We start from the raw sequence: 17,813 nt of genomic DNA on the forward strand, positions 1-17,813 counted from the left end.
CGCATTGTATCTTTCCTTGTGTTTGGTCTCTTTTATAACCTTAAACGTTTTCTTATTTTTCCCTTTTTATAACTGTGAAGCGCTTTGAGTCCCATTGGGAGAAACGGGCTATATATACCCAATGAGGGTGATCCAGCTCTGTGACATCACGGCCACGCCCCCGAACCCCCCCCCCCCCCCCGTCGTGTCTACCTACAGGACAGGAATCGCCCCAGCTACATGCGAGCGCAACGTCACGGGTACTCAAGAAGGACAAAAGGGAAAGGCAAACTGCAAATGGAGAGACAAAATCACATGACCTGTAGAAAGGATCCCGATCCGCCCCTTCTGCGCCAGACAGGGAGAAGGACTGAGAGCAATCCACAGGCTAGGGGGACCCCGAATTCCTGCAGGATGCTGAAAGCCCCCCAAAAAAACTGAAAACAAATTACCACCAAAAAGTGACAATACTGAATCATCTAACAATATAAAAATGTATAGATGGGAAGGGAAACACGAGAAATCCACTGAAACCATCTGATCCGGTAGTCCCCGGCAGCACCGGAAGTGACGTAGCGGGAGCCTGGGAGGCTCTCGGCGTGCCGGAAGTGAAGGCTCCGGTGTGGATCCAAGTGTCTCCAGAGAGAGCGGAGGTGACCGAGTACCCAGAGGAATCGCGAGCCCCAGGGATATCCGTCAACCGCTACCTATGAGCGCCCACATGGACCGTATGAAGTGTAAGCCTTGAATCATGTTTTGATATTATAATTATTTTACCTCTACACTACATGGTCTCTATTTTTTCTCCTTTGGAGGTTGTGGTTGGTGGCTGCTGTTCACACATAGGGCGCATCCACCCCTTAAGTTGGATGAATGTCTGATTTGATTACTTAAAATGTGAGTAGTCATTTTGGATGAATTTCACTTTTTTTCACTGTTTAAACATTTTTGCACTATGATATGTTTTTCTATTCTATGACTTCGAGACGAACTCCCCTGACGCTTTGAAAAAAGCACACCAACCTAATAAAAGGCTGTACAAAAAGAAACACTGCAATTAAAAACAACAATGACAATTATATATGTGCCAAGTTAAAAAAAAAAACTCATGCTGATGTATGGTGATTAAACAGTAATAATAATGAAAATATTAACATAATGATATATAACAATCAATAGTTTAAGAAAAATAATTACACAGAAAAAATAATTACACAGAAAAAATAATTACACTGAAAAAATAATTAATTCTCATTATACTAGCATAGATAAGCATAGCCCAATACTTAACGCAGCAAAATGTCTTACTTCCATGAGTGTAAAGGTATATAGGTACACAAGGGAAATCGGCTTCCCTTACCTTAAAATAAGAAGGGAACGAAAAGAAAAAGGACAAGAGGGGGAGGGGAAAAAAGAGGGGATGGAGGAAGAGGGGGAGGGGGGAAAGGTGGGAGGGGAGGGGGTGGAAAGGTGGGAGGGGAGGGGGTGGAAAGGTGGGAGGGGGGAAAGGTGGGGGTCAAGGTGTGGGGGGGGGAAGTGAAGGAGGGGAGGGGGGAAGTGAAGGAGGGGAGGGGGGTGAAGGGGAAGGGGGGGAGGGGGGAAGTGAAAGGGGGAGGGGGGAAAGGGGTGGAAAGGGGTGGAAAGGGGGAGGGGGGGAAAGGGGGGGAAGGGGAAAAAAGAAAAAGGAGGAAAAGAAAGGAAGTAAAAGACAAGGGATAGGAAAAAGGAGGAAGAAGAAGAAAAGGAAAAAAGGGAGACGGGAAAAAAAGGGTGGGAAGGGAGAAGAAAAAAAAAGAGGGGGAAGGGTATGAAAAAAATGAATGAAACAATCGAAATGTATATGATATGATAAGAGTAAATAAACCCCTCTTCCCTAATGTATTCTATTTAAGGAAGAGACCCAGATTCCATTCCCGATTCGTCCCCACCGGGAAACATGTCCTCAACATAAAGATCAAAAACGCTTCCCCGCGGTCCATTAAATAACCATGATCCCCCCCCTCTCGTCTTTTTAGGAACTAGCTCAATACCCCAAAAAAGGAAAAATTCTTGACTCCACCAAGGCGACATTCCGAAAAACGTTTGGACACTGGATGGTTCCGGTCCTTGATCCGCGTTAACCCGCGCGGTTCTAAGGTTCTTGTTTGCAGGGCTCTAATCGTTCTTCCCACGTATCTTTTTCCGCGCCCACACGTTAGCAAATAAACCACAAAGTGGCTTTTACAATTGATAAAACTATTAATTCTATATTTTTTTTTTTACTATTATTGCCGGTCTGCAGGGAACTGGAAAGGAAGAAAGTGGGTGGGTTCATATGTTTGCGTGCCCCCCCCCCTGCTGCGGTGGGTTTAACCCTCTTTATTGAAAATGTTTATTGAGAATAGGGTATGAGGAGAAAAAGGGTGGTGGGGGGGAGGGAAGGCAACGCATACATGTATTGGGGTCTTCACAAGGTTATTTACTGTAAGTCTGGCAAAGGCATAAACAGTATCGGAGCCACGAGCCGGACACCCACTGACGGATTTCACATTAGGCCCGATAAGCCCGGGCGGCAAAATGTATGTTCTCTCCTTTTCCCCCATATACAGGGGGCTCGCTCTGGTCCCCGCCGATTCCCGGTGGAGAGCGTGCCGGCCTTTGTAACGCTTTCTTACCTTCTCCTTCACGCCGTCATCCTCCTTCTGTAGCATCGCGGCGTAAAATGACGCTGCGAAATCACATGGCGACACATTGTCATGGAAACGCATCGTCACATGACGTTGCGGCGTCATTGTACACCACGGAGAAGGAGGATGGCGGCCAAAAAAAGGTAAGTGCCTATGGCCGTGGACATTTAAAATCCGCCAGTGCGGCCGCCCCAGAAACAACGCTTGAGTTAAGATCTAACGGCTAGAAGAAGAAGTTAGAGTAGGTACGGCGAATCCTTGGTTTAGTCCTGTTAGATTTATCCTGCTCCCCTCTACTTTAAATTACAAAGGGATTTCATTCCAGAAGCTTCTCCCTGTTAACTTTCACAACCTACATATTGCTTAAATATTTCTAAAATATAGCTAGAGCTTTGCCCCAAAATGTAGCCCCTTTTTTTTTAATCTTAATTTTTTTTTTTTTTCGGGTGGGGATATACTGTAGGTCCTGAAAAGAAAAAGGGGGTATGGATGAAGGGGTTGGGGAAATGTATGGGGGGGTATGGATGGAGGGGTTGGGAAAATGTATGGAGGGGGTATGGATGAAGGGGTTGGGGAAATGTTTGCGGGGTATGGATGGAGGGGTTGGGAAAATGTATGGGGGGGTTATGGATGGGGGCGTTGGAGAAATGGATGGGGGGGTTATGGATGGGGGTGTTGGGGAAATGTATGGAGGGGGGGTTGGAGATGGAGGGGTTGGGGAAATGTATGGGGGGGAGGTATGGATGGAGGGCTTGGGGGTTCATAACAAAGAAGTAATATTTAGTAGATACTTGGTGACCTAATTCTTTTCTTTGAAAACTGATTTATTTATAGAAAAAAAACCACACACGTAGGATATTGCGTGGACATGTAGGATATTCCGTGGACATGTAGGATATTGCGTGGAAATGTAGGATATTCCGTGGACATGTAGGATATTGCGTGGACATGTAGGATATTACGTGGACATGTAGGATATTGCGTGGACATGTAGGATATTCCGTGGACATGTAGGATATTGCGTGGACATGTAGGATATTGCGTGGACATGTAGGATATTCCGTGGACATGTAGGATATTGCGTGGACATGTAGGATATTCTGTGGACATGTAGGATATTCTGTGGACATGTAGGATATTCCGTGGACATGTAGGATATTCCGTGGACATGTAGGATATTGCGTGGACATGTAGGATATTCCGTGGACATGTAGGATATTGCGTGGACATGTAGGATATTCCGTGGACATGTAGGATATTGCGTGGACATGTAGGATATTCTAGGACATGTAGGATATTCCGTGGACATGTAGGATATTCCGTGGACATGTAGGATACTGCGTGGACATGTAGGATATTCCGTGGACATGTAGGATACTGCATGGATTGCACCTTTAAGTACCTCAGTCTTGAATGCCCATCGGATTTACATCTTTTAAAGTCTGCCTCTCCTAATCCAGGTGAGAATCGTGGATTTCCAAATAATGGGGTCATGCTTCGTTCTTTACGCCCAGACCTTCCCTCGTTCTGTAAGTATATGGATATGTTACATTTTGTCCATGCTTTCAAACCCTTACTTAAAGTTTTTATTAGTTTTGGGTCATTTGCTTGATATAAAGAGTTGTATGTACTCGTTACCTGAATCCCCAGGTATATAACGCTCTGTGGTTGTGATATTAAAATCAGTATTTAGTGAGGTGAGTTTGACTGTGTGGGGGGGGGGGGGAGGTTGATATTTAGTCCCTCAGATTTACTATTGTTCATTTTGAATCCTATTAGAGTTTTGAAAGTCTCTAATTCTTTCATTAGATTTGGGGGGGAGGTGTGCGGTCTGGTGAGTGTTAGCAGGATGTCGTCTTCAAATAGAAAATGTATATGGGAGATGCGCGATGGTAATTCCACTAATATCATAATTTTCCAGATTTTCCCAATCTATAGGGTGAACAAAAGGTGGGAGAGAGGACATCCTTGTCTTGTTCCACCTTTAGTATTAATTATGTCTGCGGCCATACCCAAGCATACCACTTTTCCTGTGGCTACTGTGTATAGTGACAATAGTGCTGTAAGAAAATGTCCTCATACCAAATGTCTCTAGGGTGGTTTTCATAAACTGCCAATCGAGACATCATAGGGATGTTTTTCTGTTTGTAATATGCTAAAATAGCGATTGCTCTCCTTGTGTTTGTCGTTTGCCTGTCTGGTGGGTGCAAATCCTACCTAGTCCCGATGGATTCAACTCGGTAGGATCTCATTTTGTCTAGTTGCTAAGAGTTTGGAAAATATTTTTCTATCTGTATTTATAAGCGATATAGGTCTGCAGCTTGCGCAGGAGTTTGGGGTCTTTCCTCCCTTTATTTGTTACTGATCTTCTCGGTTGGAGCATGTTCGGTGGAAATTGGCTTCCTAGGAGAACCGAGTTATATCGTTTCTGTAACTATGGGATGAGTATGTTTGCACATTTGTTATAGTAATAATTCGAGAACCCATCCGAACCCGGGGCCTTCAAGGGCTTCAGTCTTTAATGGTCTCATAGACCTCTTCAGTGGTAACTGGCTTATCAAGGGAGGCGCCGTCAGTTTTACTTAGTTGTGGGAGGCCTAAGGAGTCTGGGTATTTATGCATTATTTCAGAGTTTGGTTGTGAGTTGGTTACTTTTTTACCATCATATAACTGCGAGTAGTACTCGCCGAATTCTTTTGCAATTCGGTGGGGGTTAGAGGTAAGGATACCTGTTTTTTGTCTTATAGAATTCATTTTATTGTAGTGTTGCCTATTCCTAAGCCTAGCTGCCAGCACAGAACCTACCTTGACGCTGCTCTCAGGTTTGTTACCTTTTTCAAGAGACGCATCATTTTTCAAATCTCCGCTCTCTCACGCTCTCTGATCTAACTTTTTTCCTGTGGGACGCTCTGCTAATTAGTTTGCCTTGTGGGCCTCTCAAAGAGTGTTCTGTGCTGAGACGCTCCCCTGGTTCTGTTGGACTAAGTTCTTTAGATCTTGGTCTATCTCCGACAGAATCTCTGCCTCTTTGAGGAGGGATTAATTTAATGTCCAGGATCTGACCACGATATTTCACTTATTTTGGCTGATGCTATTTTAGGGATCAGAGCAACGGTCACAAATATAAAGTTGATCCTTGAGTAGGATTTATGGGGTTCTGGTTTTGTTCTCTCCAGCTGTCACCTAGATTCATATTTCTAAGATATCTGTGAAGGGTAGAGCTGTCTCTGTTTCTATTCTGAGAGCGAGTTGCTTGGTTCTGGGGGGGATTTTTCTAGGGAAGGGGACATTGCCACATTAAAGTTTCCTCGTAATACTATCATACCCCTGGAGACACTGTATACAGGGCCGCCGACATGGGGGAGACCCGGGAAAAGTGTCCCGTCCCCGGTGGCTGCGGGGGGGCCGGCTGCTGGACAAAGCAGTTTGGCCCGACCTCTGGCCAGGCCCAACTTCTTTGCTTGGCTGCCAGTCCTCTCGTTGTTCCCTCAGCCGTGGGCCTCCCTCTCTGACGTTGGCGCGTGCCAAAGCAAGCTGGGCTCAGTTTCCGGCGCGCATTGGCATGAGCGAGAGAGGCCCGGGAGGGCAGCACAGAACTAACTCCCAGAACCCTTAGTCTAACCTCTAGAGGGAAACCCGCTCCTTGCCAGGGAAGTGGCTTGTAAGCCGGCCTCTTATCAGTCATAGACCCCCCTTGTAATACCAGGTTACTTCTGAACTACTCCTTGAGAAAGTGCTGTTAGAGTGAAACGCGTGGGAGGAGAATTCCCCTGTTTTGTCCCCAGTATGTCTTTTGTTTTTTATCATGTAGTTAAATAAATCTTTTTTTATTTTTGTATTTACCCGGTGATTTGTTCAGTGCTTTATATGTGGGTTCGATTGTCAGCCAATCCTCCGCTCCTTTCTTACTCCAGAACTTTATTAGGTAACACACATATAACAATACAACCAGGCCCTGCAGGATCTGTTCCGAACACTTTACTGGGACTTACAGTGCTAGAGGGGCCAGATAATTTGTAGTCTAAGGGGACCTGGCTACATCCTCCCTCTGGTTTTGAAATCCCTCACGACCCCGTGTGAGGGTATAACATCCACCGCATATTTATACAATAAAATAAAATGGCAGTCAACATTACAACCGGGCATAACTGTACTTAAAGACCGGTCAGTAATAGTGAGCGGGGTCAGGCTTGCGAACAAGGTTCCCTTCACTATCCGACACCTTCACCGAATAGCAGCGCTTGCGCCCAGAATCCCCAATATACTCCATTCTATCAAAGTGAACATTGCGGCCAACCTGCCATACTTTCATTAGATAGCAGGCTCGCAGGCTTATAACACTTTGGCCAATGGGTTTAACTAAATGACCCTTTTTCAAGAGAATATATATATACTAGCTGAGAGACCCGGCGTTGCCCGGGATGTAAATGCGTAATAGGTAGTATTATTTATAAATGGTGGAACAATAGGTGACTATTTGTTGTAAAGGTTGGATAATAATATTGAAAAGAAAGATGGAAGAAAATGTAATACGATGTTGTATAAAAATGGTTTATTGTAACCACACCACAGTACAATGTATATTTTGGTGCCATAAGTGATGTAAAAATCTGAGTCGTGTGTCCTGCTAGGGTGTGAGGCGGCGGGTGGCGCGTGGGTTGTGAGTGCTGTGTGCGAGTGGGGGTCCTGCTAGGGTGTGAGGCGGCGGGTGGTGCGTGGGTTGTGAGTGCTGTGTGCGAGTGGGGGTCCTGCTAGGGTGTGAGGCGGCGGGTGGTGCGTGGGTTGTGAGTGCTGTCTGTGAATGGGGGTCCTGCAAGGGTGTGAGGCGGCGGCTGGCGCGTGGGTTGTGAGTGCTGTCTGTGAGTGGGGGTCCTGCTAGGGTGTGAGGCGGTGGGTCAGTGATGTCGGTGCGTAGGGGCGGGAGGCAGCAGGTGTGTGTGGCGGCAGGTATGTGTCGAGTGTGGCGGGTGTCTGTTGAGTGCGTGCAGCGGCTGTGAGGCGGTGGGTGAAAGGCAGAGGAGGCCGGAGTAAGGGCGGGTGAAAGGCAGAGGCGGGGGTGGGGAGGCGGTAAGGCGGGCATGAAGGCGAAGGGCGGCGGGAAGGGGAGGAGGGGGTGGAGGAGGGGGGCAAGGGGTGGAGGAGGGGGGAAGGGTTAGAGGAGGGGGGGAAGGGTTAGTGGAGGGGGAAGGGTTAGAGGAGGGGGGGAAGGGTTAGAGGAGGGGGGGAAGGGTTAGAGGAGGGGGTGGAAGTGTGGGAGGGGGTGGGAGGGGAAAGGGGAAAAAGAGGTGGAGGGGGGGGGGAAGAGGAGCGGAGGGGGGGGGGGGAAGAGGAGCGGAGGGGGGGGGTGGAAAGGGGAGCGGAGGGGGGGTGAAGGGGAGCGGAGGGGGGGAAGGGGAGCGGGGGGGGGGGAAGGGGAGCGGGGGGGGAAGGGGAGCGGGGGGGGAGGGGAGAAGTGGTGGGAAGGGGGAGGAGGGGGGAGGTGGTGGAAAGGGGGAGAAGGGGGGAGGTGGTGGGAAGGGGGAGAAGGGGGGAGGTGGTGGGAAGGGGGGAGGTGGTGGGAAGGAGGAGGAGGGGGAAGGTGGTGGAAAGGGAGAGAAGGGGGGATGTGGTGGGAAGGGGGAGGAGGGGGAAGGTGGTGGGAAGGGGGAGGAGGGGGAAGGTGGTGGGAAGGGGGAGGAGGTGGGAAGGGGGGGAGGGTGGAGGTGGTGGGAAGGGGGGAGGTGGTGGGAAGGGGGGGAGGGGTGAGGTGGTGGGAAGGGGGAAGAGGTGGGAAGGGGGAGGCGGAGGGAAGGCGGGGGGTGGGAGGCGGTGGGAAGGCGGGGGTGGGAGGAGGTGGGAAGGCGGGGGGTGGGAGGCGGTGGGAAGGGGGGGGAGGTGGTGGGAAGGGGGGGAGGGAGGCGGTGGGAAGGGGGGGAGGGAGGCGGTGGGAAGGAAGGGGGAGGCGGTGGGAAGGGGGGGTGGGAGGCGGTAGGAAGGGGGGGAGGCGGTGGGAAGGGGTGGGGGGAGGCGGTGGGAAGGGGTGGGGGGAGGCGGTGGGAAGGGGTGGGGGGAGGCGGTGGGAAGGGGGGGAAGGGGGGAGGCGGTGGGAAGGGGGGGAAGGGGGGAGGCGGTGGGAAGGGGGGGGGTCGGTGGGAAGGTGGAGGGGAGGCGGTGGGAAGGGGGGGGGAGGTGGTGGGAAGGGGGGGGGAGGCGGTGGGAAGGGGGGGGAGGCGGTGGGAAGGGGGGGTGGAGGGGAGGTGAAGGGGGGGTGGAGGGGAGGTGAAGGTGGGGGGGTGGAGGGGAGGTGAAGGTGGGGGGGTGGAGGGGAGGTGAAGGGGGGTGGAGGGGGGGGAGTGGAAGGGAGGTGAAGGGGGGGGTGGAAGGGAGGTGAAGGGGGGGGGTGGAGGGGAGGTGAAGGGGGGGGTGGAGGGGAGGTGGTGAAGGGGGGGTGGAGGGGAGGTGGAGGTAAATGGGGAGGTGAAGGGGGGTGGAAGGGAGAAGTGGAGTGAGGGGAGGTGAAAGGGGGTGAGGGGAGGTGATGGGGGGTGAGGGGAGGTGAAGGCCGCTCACTCACCCGTCCGGCAGGTCCCACGTGGATCTGAGGCGGGAGGCAGCGTGTTGTGGCTGCTCCCCCGCTGTGTCCCGGGCGCTCGCTCGCCCCCCCGCTGACTGTAGCGGCGCCGGGGGGGGGGGGTAGGGGGGGTATCGGGGAGACACTGACACTGGAGGGGAGGGGGGGTGGAGGGGAGGTGAAGGGGGGGTGGAGGGGAGGTGAAGGGGGGGTGAGGGGGAGGTGAAGGCCGCTCACTCACCCATCCGGCAGGTCCCACGTGGATCTGAGGCGGGAGGCAGTGTGTTGTGGCCGCTCCCCCGCTGTGTCCCGGGCGCCGCCATCTTGGGCACTCGGCGCCGCGAGGCAGCCTGCCTGGCCACTGGCTGTTCCCCCGCCGGGGAGGGGTGAGTTGTAGCGCCGGGGAGGGGGGGGCATGTATATGTGTGGGGGGGGGGGGAGAGGTGGGAGATATAGAGGGGGGGTCTCGCACGGCCGCTGACACTGGGTGGGTGGGGGGGGGGTCGCTGAAGGGGTAATAATAGTGTGTGTGTGTCCCGCTGAATGTAGCTGCGCCGGGGGAGGGGGGGGTCGGGGTGAAAGCGCGGGAGACACGGGGAGAGGAGGAGGTGCGCGCGGGTGCTGCTAACTGTGAGCCCCGCTAATGTATGTAACAGTGTGGTGTGTGTGTGTGTGTGTGTGTGTGTGTGTGTGTGTGTGTGTGTGTGTGTGTGTGTGTGTGTGTGTGTGTCACTGTGTGTGTGTGTCACTGTGTGTGTGTCTGTCATTGTGTGTGTGTCTGTCACTGTGTGTGTGTGTGTCCCTGTGTCCCTGTGTCCCTGTGTGTGTGTGTCACTGTGTGTGTGTGTGTGTGTGTGTCTGTCACTGTGTGTGTGTGTGTGTGTGTCCCTGTGTGTGTGTGTGTCCCTGTGTGTGTGTGTGTGTGTGTGTGTGTGTGTGTGTGTGTGTGTGTCCCTGTGTGTGTGTGTGTGTGTGTCCCTGTGTGTGTGTGTGTGTGTGTGTGTGTGTGTCCCTGTGTGTGTGTGTGTGTGTGTGTGTGTGTGTGTGTGTGTGTGTCCCTGTGTGTGTGTGTGTGTCCCTGTGTGTGTCCCTGTGTGTGTGTCCCTGTGTGTGTGTGTGTCCCTGTGTGTCCTTTGGCCCGTCACTCCGCCTCAGGCCAATGAGAGGTGTGCGGGGGCGGGCCAAGGGACCAATGAGATTTCCCCTAGGGACACCGGACATCCAGGCAGGCAGGCAGGCAGGCAGGCATACAGTGCTTTCACTAATATAGTATAAGATTTGACTGTGTATTTTTGTCACATTGGATGTAGCATTGGACTTTTCTGTCTTTTGTTGTATACATTTGGCCACGCTCAGTAGCATTCCTTTTGATATATATATATATATATATATATATATATATATATATATATATATATATATATATATATATATATAGTGATGCGTTTTGGGGTTTCTTGAGCTTGCGGGGATTTTGTGTGTTTATTAGGGGAAAATCGACTTTATTCAGGTTTAGTATCTTCAGTCTTTATTTGTTGCATAATTTGAAAGCTGCAATATGTTCCTGTCCTTCCTGGCAGTGTAGCGGTTAAGCCCGGCTTTTCTCATGCCGTTTGCTAATCCGAGGATACACTCCCTAGTAGATATTTAGTGATTCTCTTTTCAGAGCCTGGAAAGTCGATGCTAGTTAAACAGCTTTCATGTTGCTCATCCCCAGAGGCTTCTCCTGTGTCCAGAGAGTCCTGAACCTCATGTATCTGAGCTCCGACTAACATTCTCACCACCTGCTCCAGGTATCAGAGGACAACTGGCAAAGAAGGACTTATCCAGGGACGTTTGGGATGCAGATTTGGTGGGGGGGATGGGAGGGGGGGAGTTGTTTGTGTGTGTGTTTGTTTTGATATATATATATATACATATAATGTGTGTGTGTGTGTGTGTGTGTGTGTGTGTGTGTGTGTGTGTGTGTGTGTGTGTGTGTGTGTGTGTGTGTGTGTGTGTGTGTGTGTGTGTGTGTGTGTGTGTGTGTGTGTGTGTGTGTGTGTGTGTTGTATCGAGACGTCCTGGTGGCGGTGGCAGCAGATGTCCTTGTTGAACCACTGGGAGCCACACAGCACACAGCTGATGCCAGTGGGGCCATGGAACATGTGTAAGGAATCGGGGAACACGTCCTTTGCGATGTGTTCCCTCCTTACCTGTCTTAGCTTAGACCTCCGCCCTGGCACCAGCGCATGCGCGCACCCCAGCTCTGCTTACGCACGCGCAATCTTATAGTGTGCCACAGAGCTTAGCTCCGACCCCGGCTTACCCTCGACTCTGCGGATATCTCCAACCTAGACCACGGCTATACAGACTTCCACAATTCTGACCTCTCCAACCCCAGACCACAGCTAATGGACTTGACTATTCTGACCTCTCCATTCCAAGACCTTGGCAAGTATCAACTAACCCATTCTCTCCAACCCAGACCCGGCTACGTTTGACAATCCGCCTGCCAGGCACGCTCCGCTGCTGCGGGTGTGTGGTTTGCTACTTCCCCATCTCAGTAATGGGGTCCTGTCTTGCTCGTGGGCAGCGCAAGCGTTACAACATGTGCCCGGAGCAGGAGCATTACTATTGGACAGCCCGGGAGGAGCTGGCTGTCCAATAGTAACGCTCCTGCTCAGGTCACAGGTTCCCCGGCTCTCACCGGCATCAGCTGTGTGCTGTGTTCCGCTGCTCCCACCGGCTCAACAAGGACGTCCTCTGTTGCCACTTCCACCACCGGAATGTCTGCCCTTGTTTCCACTATGTCGCCGCGGTCCTCCTCACCCTCCGCAGCCTCGCTACTCCACGTTGACACAAATATTCTGATTTCATCCTCCCATCTTACTTGTGGTCATCCAGCTGGTCTTTTGATATCCCTTGGAATCCAGTTGTTTACCATCTTTGTCCAAAGATGGTCATTTCTTCTTGCGATATGTCCGGCCCACCGCCATTTTCATTTCTTCCCCCTTGTGATGTCACAGACTTTTGTTTGCTTCCAAACCCATTCATTATTTTTCCTGTCTCTTTGGGTATTACCCAGCATGCATCTCTCCATACTTTGAGTTGTCCGAAGCTCCTGGATTCTATTTGCAGTTACGGTCCAGGTTTCACATCTATAGATCAGCACGAGCAGGATACACTGGTGAAACATTTTCCTTTTGAGGCACAGGGGAAATTTCCCTTGCAAGCTTCTCTTGTTTCTTTCTGTGAGGATCGGCGTAAGGTTCCGCCCCCTGCGACAGGTCCCGTGACGACATGGCTGGACTCCTGAATGAACAAGGAAGTGTTTTAAGGCAGACACAGAGAGCTGCCATTCTGAAAGAAACTGCTTTACCCAGAGAAAGGGGGGGGGGGGAGAGAGAAGGGACTCCTCAGCAAAGAGGCTGGCACCGTCCCTTAGACCCGCTGGACGGTGGTCGCAGAGTCTGCTCTGACTGCCTGGGTTTGAATCCCAGGGAAGAAGGAAGGCAGGACGCGAGACCGTGCTGAAGCAGGGATGTCCTATCCATAACCTTGGAACTACGGAGGAGGGATTCTCTGAAATCTCGCAGGGTCAGGAGGCAATTACCTGGAGCCCCAACAGTAACAGACCAAGAGCTGAGTAACATATTAATGTACCGAAAACTGTGTTGTTGCATATGATGGGGCATGTTTTAAGCTGGGCACCAGTTTAGTTTGCCAGCGCCGTTAGAAAGGGCTAAAGCTACGGTGTAGTTAGTTTTCCTTAAAGGGAATAGGAGTTATTTTTATGATTTGTTTTGACTTAAAGGGATAGTGGGCCTGGTGGTGTATGATTTTAACCCTGTAAATAAACCCCCTGTAGAGAAATACAATGTTTCTTGCCTTATTCTGGGACTTAATGATACTGCAACATGATGTGGGCATCACTATATATATATACTACTCCAGCATACAGAGATAGTGACATATATATATATATATATATAGTCACTATCTCTGTATGCTGGAGTAGTGCTGTAAGTGTGCTTTCCAGCATGCAGGCAGTTAAATTCCTCCTGGAGAGGCTAGCTACAGGTGCAACCAATTAAGCCAGAACTCCTAAATGAACAGGAGGTTTAAAGTCAGGAACCTGCCAGAGACAGAGAGCTTGTTTTTCCACAGGAGGGCAGAGGCTTCTCCCCAACCAGGAGAATACTGGTTGATCTGGCCCCTAGGCTTGCAGGGAGCAGCGTGTTGGGACCATCTGGGAATCACACGCAGGAAACTGAATTGCCACCGGCTTAACCAAACTGCTGGATACAGCCCTGCCTCACGGAACCGGTGTTCCTGACCTAAGGAGGAAGCGGAGCTCTGATGTGACTGGAGAGATTACTTGGACCCACATGGGACAGCGTTCCCCAACTGTCAGATAAGGACTTTTATATTATTCCCTGTTATTATGTCTCTTACATGAGGGTAAGTTTTGGGGCTGGTAACTGGCTTAGCTGGCCAGGCAGGTAGATAGGGCCTGTGCGGTGTAGTAAGTCTCCCAAGGGGAGTAGGGTTTTATTTTATGGTTTGTGTTTTTTCGTTAAAGGGACAGTGTGCTTATTATTCTGTTGTGTTTATGGAGAATAAACCACTGAATTAAAGCCATGTACATTGAATATGTCTGTGTGTATCATTTGTGTGTGTGTGTGTGTGTGTGTGTGCATATATATACATTGTAAGTAAGTGTGTGTGTATATACATAGTAAATAGATGTGTGGGTGTATACATTGTAAATAGGTGTGTGTAAATTATAAATATGTGTGTGTGCTTACACACCATAGCATACATTATTGCATCTGTTACCGAAATGTGATGTGTTAATGCAATACCGAAATTTATTGCAAGGAAAACAGTGGTAATGCTTCATTAACAAGTGTTACCTGGGTAATTATGCTTACCACATCTGGTACATATATATATATATATATATATATATATATATATATATATATATATATATATATATATAAAACATTTGGCGCAATAAGAACATGTCATATGAAAAATCCTTATAGGAGAGGGGCTGATGGTGTATTTTGATAGATCAGACAATGTCCTGAACTTATTGCAATAAGCAATGAAAAATGTCAATGTAGCAGGAACATTAATACGTGTTGTATTGAGAAAGGAAATAATGACTTACTATGTTGCAAGCAATTTGTTGGTGTAAAATCTCATTAGAGTGTTTGTATGTCCTGTTTTATCTGTGGCTCCGCCTCCGTACCCCACAGACACCTGCTTTACCTGTGTGCAGTTGGAGTCACAGTAAGAGGTAACCGATCTGTGGGTACGGAGGCGGAGACACAGATAAAAAGGGACATCCAAACACTGTAATGAGATTTTACACCAACTAATTGCTTGCAACATAGTAAGTCATTATTTCCTTTCTCAATACAACACGTATTAATGTTCCTGCTACATTGACATTTTCCATTGCTTATTGCAATAAGTTCAGGACATTGTCTGATCTATCAAAATACACCATCAGCCCCTCTCCTATAAGGATTTTTCATATAAGGACATTTTCTTATTGCTCCGAATGTTTCATATATCATAGATACCTTTGTGTTTTTGTGTTAACCGACATTGTGGCTGCATTCTTAAGAACATACTTAACCCCATTGTATCTGCGCACCTGATATATAAATACATATATATCTTACTGTGTGTGTGTACATCGTACATATTTGTACTTGTGTGCGTACACACACACACACACACACACACACACACACACACATACTGTACATACATAAAGGTTTGTGTTTGAACAGATTTATTTTATTGTGACTACTTCCTTACCCTGACTCCAGTAAGTCTGAACATAATTACCCAACAATCAGCATTATCCCTCATTCTCTCTGCTCCTGGGGACAGGCCACCCCCAGAGCTGAAAAGGGTAACAGAGGGCTAGGGGACACCCCCATGACTGGCAGAAGGGCAGTTAGCCTGTTTAACCCATTAAACATATCACTGGCATGAGTCACATACACGGAGCACTGGGACGCAGGTAGTCTCTGGAGGTTATTTCAGCCCCGGGGAACCTCTGGCTCCTGAGATACGTACCGGGGAACGTGCTGCGCTGAGGTTCCAATCCTCCGCGTCGCAGGAGCCAATAGGAAGTCATTACACGTGATGTTGCAGTGTCCTATTGGCCCACGTGATGCGGAAGATTTAAACCTGAATGGAGGGTGCAGAAACACCTTCCCTGGGCGGGATCCTGGGAAGCAGGGGGATCCCAGAGCTGAAAGGGAGACGGTTTATCTCTGGGATCCCCTTACTTCCTACACGTAAAATAAAAAGGGGGACAGAGGTAAAAAAAATATATATATTAGTATGGGGAACTGTCCCTTTAACCGTCCCTGTAACACACAGATCACAGCAACAGGCTCTGTCTGAGGCTGGTTCTGCTGTCTGGAAGCCCTGCAATGGGACGTCTCGCAGATTGAACCCGAGGGATCATTTCAGAGGAGGCCTTGTATCTGTGTTTTCATCGCGTTATAAATCAGGATAATTCAAAGGGGAAAGTGTTTGCAGAGGCATGTCTCGCTTGTACAACACAACTACAGAATCACGCTTTGCAAGAGAGGACACAGGCCCCCTGTATCAACGGCTACTGACCCCTAATCCCTCCCACATTCACTGGCCCCCCTGTATCAACGGCTACTGACCCCTAATCCCTCCCACATTCACTGGCCCCCCTGTATCAACGGCTACTGACCCCTAATCCCCCCCCACATTCACTGGCCCCCCTGTATCAACGGCTACTGACCCCTAATCCCTCCCACATTCACTGGCCCCCCTGTATCAACGGCTACTGACCCCTAATCCCCCCCCACATTCACTGGCCCCCCTGTATCAACGGCTACTGACCCCTAATCCCCCCCCACATTCACTGGCCTCCCTGTATCACTAACCCCTAATCCCCCCCCCCGCCCCCCACATTCACTGGCCCCCTGTATCAACGGCTACTGACCCCTAATCCCCCCACATTCACTGGCCCCCCTGTATCAACAGCTACTGACCCCTAATCCCCCCCACATTCACTGGCCCCCCTGTATCAACTGCTACTGACCCCTAATCCCCCCCACATTCACTAGCCTCCCTGTATCAATGGCTACTGACCCCTAATCCCCCCCACATTCACTGGCCCCCTTGTATCAACGGCTACTGACCCCAAGCCCCCCTACATTCACTAGCCTCCCTGTGTAAAGGGCTACTAACCCCTAATCCCCCCCACATGCAATGCAATTCTAGTAGCCTTGTTTAGCTTATCACGGCCTATCGCAGCTCTAGAATGGCGAGTTTCTCCCAAAATCCTCCCGCCAGGAAAAGTTGGAGTGAGGCTGGTGTGAGGCGGTGAGAGAGGACTTTTTTGCACTTTTCCTGCATCAGTTTCATACCACTGCCATGTTTCTTGTGGGTGAAGGTGGTATTTGGCCCTTGGTGGGTGTTTAGGCCTTACAGGGGGGTTGTGGGTGGAGTTAACCCCTTCTGCTACCCACCCGGTAGGTATAAACACCCACCTAGGGCCAAATGCCACCTTCACCCATCCTCGCTACCCACAATAAATATTTTAAAACACAACAACCCTACTACCCACCTCCTCTACCCCCAACAACCCCTCCCAGTACATACAGTACAGTAATGGGCAAAACGACTATTATCCAGACATGGATACTGTTATCCAGGCTATTATCCTAACGGGACACAGATTAATACATTATCAGTCAATGGGCAAACAAATACATAAAAATAAATAAATACAATAAAAAAAACCTGGAGAAAAAAAACAATTTCATACATTCAATATTTTACTTACCTTTAGAAGTCTTTGCCCTCCAAATCCCAGCGTATCTGCAAGCTCTCGTACTGTGACCTCATCACCCGCAATCCAACGCCACCCACCTTGAAGACCAGCATCAGGTTGAAAAAATCGTCTTTCTTTTATCTTCTTTCTTCATCTGTAATTATTTTGGGTAGTAGGGTTGTTGTGTTTATTTTTGTTTCTTGTGGGTAGAGGGGGTGGGTGAAGTGGGTAGAAGCTCCAAGAATGGATGTTTAGGCCTTCCGGGGGGTAGCGGGACTGGTTAACCCCTTCATTACCATAGCGGTTCCCACCGCTATGGTAGTGAAGGGGTTAACTCCTCCCGCAACCAACCTGGCAGGCCTAAGCACCCACCCTGGAACTACTACCCACATCATCCACTCCTTCTGCCCCAAGAAACAGGCTATTGAAGTGTAACCCCTTCATTGCCTTAGCGGCTGGGTGCTGAGGTAATGAAGCTGTTTTAATATAAATTTTAATGCTAGTGTAGATGAGCAGGGGGTCTTAGGAGCAGAACCACATTCATTTGAGGTCTGGGGACCCCCTGCTTCCCGAGATACAGGCCCCGTTATGGGGTGCCGGTATCTCCTATGCATTTAAATGTCTCGAGTCACGTGACCGTGGGAATAAAATGCATATGAGATACCGGCACCCCATAACGGGGCCTGTATCTCGGGAAGCAGGGGGTCCCCGGACCTGAAATCCATGCGGTTCTGCTCCGGAGACCCCCCTGCGCATCTACACTAGTAATAACATTTATATTAAAAACTTT

The 17,813-nt window shown here is 49.8% G+C and overlaps 1 long non-coding RNA gene across 1 annotated transcript in view; it reads left to right on the forward strand.

Annotated features, from left to right (window-relative positions):
* Window positions 1-2,744: 2,744 nt before the first annotated feature.
* LOC142467716 (uncharacterized) overlaps window positions 2,745-17,813 on the forward strand; it is a 29,831-nt gene continuing 14,762 nt past the window's right edge. The window contains exons 1-2 of the long non-coding RNA XR_012788493.1: window positions 2,745-2,788; window positions 4,106-4,174. This is a non-coding gene — a long non-coding RNA (uncharacterized LOC142467716). The remainder of the gene's footprint in view (window positions 2,789-4,105; window positions 4,175-17,813) is intronic.

The sequence above is a fragment of the Ascaphus truei genome, chromosome 16 (assembly GCF_040206685.1).
Source record: "Ascaphus truei isolate aAscTru1 chromosome 16, aAscTru1.hap1, whole genome shotgun sequence".
Lineage (NCBI taxonomy): Eukaryota > Metazoa > Chordata > Amphibia > Anura > Ascaphidae > Ascaphus > Ascaphus truei.